We start from the raw sequence: 5,138 nt of genomic DNA, 5'->3' as shown, positions 1-5,138 counted from the left end.
TTGGTATATGGATTTGGTATTTGGTATTTGGTATATGGTATTTGTTATATGGTATATGGTGTTTGGTATATGGTATTTGGTATATGGAATATGGTATTTGGTATATGGTATATGGTATATGGTATATGGTATTTGGTATATGGTATATGGTATTTGGTATATAGTATATGGTATATGGTATTTGGTATATGGTATATGGTATATGGTATATGGTATATGGTATTTTGTTATGGTATATGGAATATGGTATATGTTATATGGTATTTTGTATATGGTATTTGGTATTTGGTATATGGTATATGGTATATGGTATATGGTATTTTTTGTATATGGTATATGGTATATGGTATATGGTATTTTGTATATGGTATTTGGTATTTGTATTTTGTAAATGGGATATGGTATATGGTATTTGGTATATGGTATATGGTGTTTGGTATATGGTATATAGTATTTGTTTGAATATGGTATATGGCATTTGGTATATGGTATTTGGTATATGGTATATGGTATATGGTATATGGTATATGGTATTTGGTATTTGGTATATGGTATATGGTATATGGTATTTGGTATATGGTATATGGTATTTGGTATATGGCATTTGGTATATGGTATTTTGAATATGGAATATGGTATTTGGTATATGGTATATAGTATATGGTATTTTGTATATGGTATATGGAATATGGTATATGTTATATGGTATATGGTGTTTGGTATATGGTATTTGGAATATGGAATATGGTATATGGTTTATGGTATATGGTATATGATATTTTGAATATGGTATATGGAATATGGTATATGTTATATGGTATTTTGTATATGGTATTTGGTATTTGGTATATGGTATATGGTATATGGTATATGGTATTTTGTATATGGTATATGGTATATGGTATTTGGTATATGGTATTTGGTATTTTGTATATGGTATATGGTATTTTGTATATGGTATATGGTATTTGGTATATGGTATATGGTGTTTGGTATATGGTATATAGTATTTGGAATATGGTATATGGCATTTGGTATATGGTATTTGGTATATGGTATGTGGTATTTGGTATATAGTATATGGTATATGGTATATGGTATTTTGTATATGGTATACAGGTGGTTTTGTATATGGTATATGGTATTTGGTATTTGGTATATGGTGTATGGTGTATGGTGTATGGTATTTGGTATATGTTATATGGTATATGGTGTATGGTATTTGGTATATGGTATATGGTATTTGGTATATGGTATATGGTATTTGGTATATGGTATATGGTATATGGTATATGGTATTTGGTATATGGTATATGGTATTTGGTATATGGTATATGGTATTTGGTATATAGTATATGGTATATGGTATATGGTATTTTGAATATGGTATTTGGTATATGGTATTTGGTATTTGGTATATGGTATTTGGTATTTGGTATATGGTATATGGTATATAGTGTATTTTTGGTATATGGTATATGGTATATGGTATTTGGTATATGGTGTTTGGTATATGGTATATAGTATTTGGAATATGGTATATGGTATATGGTATATGGTATTTGGTATTTGGTATATGGTATATTGTATATGGTATTTGGTATTTGGTATATAGTATATGGTATATGGTATATGGTATATGGTATTTTTGGTATATGGTATATGGTATTTGGTATAGGTATATGGTATATGGTATATGGTATATGGTATTTTGTATATGGAATATGGTATTTGGTATATGGATTTGGTATTTGGTATTTGGTATATGGTATATGTTATATGGTATATGGTGTTTGGTATATGGTATTTGGTATATGGAATATGGTATTTGGTATATGGTGTATGGTGTATGGTGTATGGTGTATGGTGTATGGTATTTGGTATATTATATGGTATATGGTATATGGTATTTGGTATATAGTATATGGTATTTGGTATATGGTATTTGGTATATGGTATATGGTATTTGGTATATGGTATATGGTATTTGGTATATGGTATATGGTATTTGGTATATAGTATATGGTATTTGGTATATAGTATATGGTATATGGTATATGGTATTTTGAATATGGTATTTGGTATATGGTATTTGGTATTTGGTATATGGTATTTGGTATTTGGTATATGGTATATGGTATATGGTATTTGGTATATGGTATATGGTATATGGTATATGGTATATGGTGTTTGGTATATGGTATATAGTATTTGGAATATGGTATATGGTATATGGTATTTGGTATATGGTATATGGTATATGGTATTTGGTATATGGTATATGGTATATGGTATATGGTATATGGTATATGGTATTTGGTATATGGTATATGGTATTTGGTATATGGTATATGGTATATGGTATATGGTATATGGTATTTGGTATATGGTATATGGTATATGGTATATGGTATTTGGTATATGGTATATGGTATATGGTATATGGTATTTGGTATATGGTATATGGTATTTGGTATATGGTATATGGTATTTGGTATATGGTATTTGGTATATGGTATATGGTATATGGTATATGGTATATGGTATTTGGTATATGGTATATGGTATATGGTATATGGTATATGGTATTTGGTATATGGTATATGGTATATGGTATATGGTATATGGTATTTGGTATATGGTATATGGTATATGGTATTTGGTATATGGTATATGGTATTTGGTATATGGTATTTGGTATATGGTATATGGTATTTGGTATATGGTATATGGTATATGGTATTTGGTATATGGTATATGGTATTTGGTATATGGTATATGGTATATGGTATTTGGTATATGGTATATGGTATTTGGTATATGGTATATGGTATATGGTATATGGTATTTGGTATATGGAATATGGTATATGGTATATGGTATTTGGTATATGACATTTGGTATATGGTATTTGGTATATGGTATATGGTGTTTGGTATTTGGTATATGGTATTTGGTATATGGTATATGGTATATGGTATTTGGTATATGGTATTTGGTATATGGTATTTGGTATATGGTATATGGTATATGGTATATGGTATTTGGTATATGGTATATGGTATATGGTATATGGTATATGGTATATGGTATTTGGTATATGGTATATGGTATTTGGTATTTGGTATATGGTATATGGTATATGGTATTTGGTATATGGTATATGGTATATGGTATTTGGTATTTGGTATATGGTATATGGTATATGGTATTTGGTATTTGGTATTTGGTATATGGTATTTGGTATATGGTATTTGGTATTTGGTATATGGTATATGGTATTTGGTATATGGTATATGGTATATGGTATATGGTATTTGGTATATGGTATATGGTATATGGTATTTGGTATATGGTATATGGTATTTGGTATATGGTATATGGTATATGGTATATGGTATATGGTATTTGGTATATGGTATATGGTATTTGGTATATGGTATATGGTATATGGTATTTGGTATATGGTATATGGTATTTGGTATATGGTATTTGGTATATGGTATTTGGTATATGGTATATGGTATATGGTATATGGTATTTGGTATATGGTATTTGGTATATGGTATATGGTATTTGGTATATGGTATATGGTATATGGTATTTGGTATATGGTATATGGTATATGGTATATGGTATATGGTATATGGTATTTGGTATATGGTATTTGGTATATGGTATATGGTATTTGGTATATGGTATATGGTATATGGTATTTGGTATATGGTATATGGTATATGGTATATGGTATATGGTATTTGGTATATGGTATATGGTATTTGGTATATGGTATATGGTATATGGTATATGGTATTTGGTATATGGTATATGGTATATGGTATTTGGTATATGGTATATGGTATATGGTATATGGTATTTGGTATATGGTATTTGGTATATGGTATTTGGTATATGGTATATGGTATTTGGTATATGGTATATGGTATATGGTATTTGGTATATGGTATTTGGTATATGGTATATGGTATTTGGTATATGGTATATGGTATATGGTATATGGTATATGGTATTTGGTATTTGGTATATGGTATATGGTATATGGTATATGGTATTTGGTATATGGTATATGGTATTTGGTATATGGTATATGGTATATGGTATATGGTATATGGTATTTGGTATATGGTATATGGTATATGGTATATGGTATATGGTATTTGGTATATGGTATATGGTATATGGTATATGGTAAATGGTATATGGTATATGGTATTTGGTATATGGTATATGGTATATGGTATTTGGTATATGGTATATGGTATATGGTATTTGGTATATGGTATATGGTATTTGGTATATGGTATTTGGTATATGGTATTTGGTATATGGTATATGGTATATGGTATATGGTATATGGTATATGGTATTTGGTATATGGTATTTGGTATATGGTATATGGTATATGGTATTTGGTATATGGTATATGGTATATGGTATTTGGTATATGGTATATGGTATATGGTATATGGTATATGGTATATGGTATATGGTATTTGGTATATGGTATATGGTATATGGTATATGGTATATGGTATATGGTATATGGTATTTGGTATATGGTATTTGGTATTTGGTATATGGTATATGGTATATGGTATATGGTATATGGTATATGGTTTATGGTATTTGGTATATGGTATATGGTATTTGGTATATGGTATTTGGTATATGGTATTTGGTATATGGTATATGGTATTTGGTATATGGTATATGGTATATGGTATTTGGTATATGGTATTTGGTATTTGGTATATGGTATATGGTATTTGGTATTTGGTATATGGTATATGGTATATGGTATTTGGTATATGGTATATGGTATATGGTATTTTGTATATGGTATATGGTATATGGTATTTGGTATATGGTATTTGGTATTTGGTATATGGAATATGGTATATGGTATTTGGTATATGGTATATGGTATTTGGTATATGGTATTTGGTATATGGTATATGGTATTTGGTATATGGTATATGGTATATGGTATATGGTATATGGTATATGGTATATGGTATTTGGTATATGGTATATGGTATATGGTATATGGTATATGGTATTTGGTATATGGTATATGGTATATGGTATTTGGTATATGGTATATGGTATTTGGTATA

The sequence above is a fragment of the Anoplopoma fimbria genome, chromosome 22, assembly GCF_027596085.1.
Source record: "Anoplopoma fimbria isolate UVic2021 breed Golden Eagle Sablefish chromosome 22, Afim_UVic_2022, whole genome shotgun sequence".
In the NCBI taxonomy this organism is placed as follows: domain Eukaryota; kingdom Metazoa; phylum Chordata; class Actinopteri; order Perciformes; family Anoplopomatidae; genus Anoplopoma; species Anoplopoma fimbria.
The sequence above is the reverse complement of the archived record's forward strand: the minus strand, read 5'-3'. Positions refer to the sequence as shown.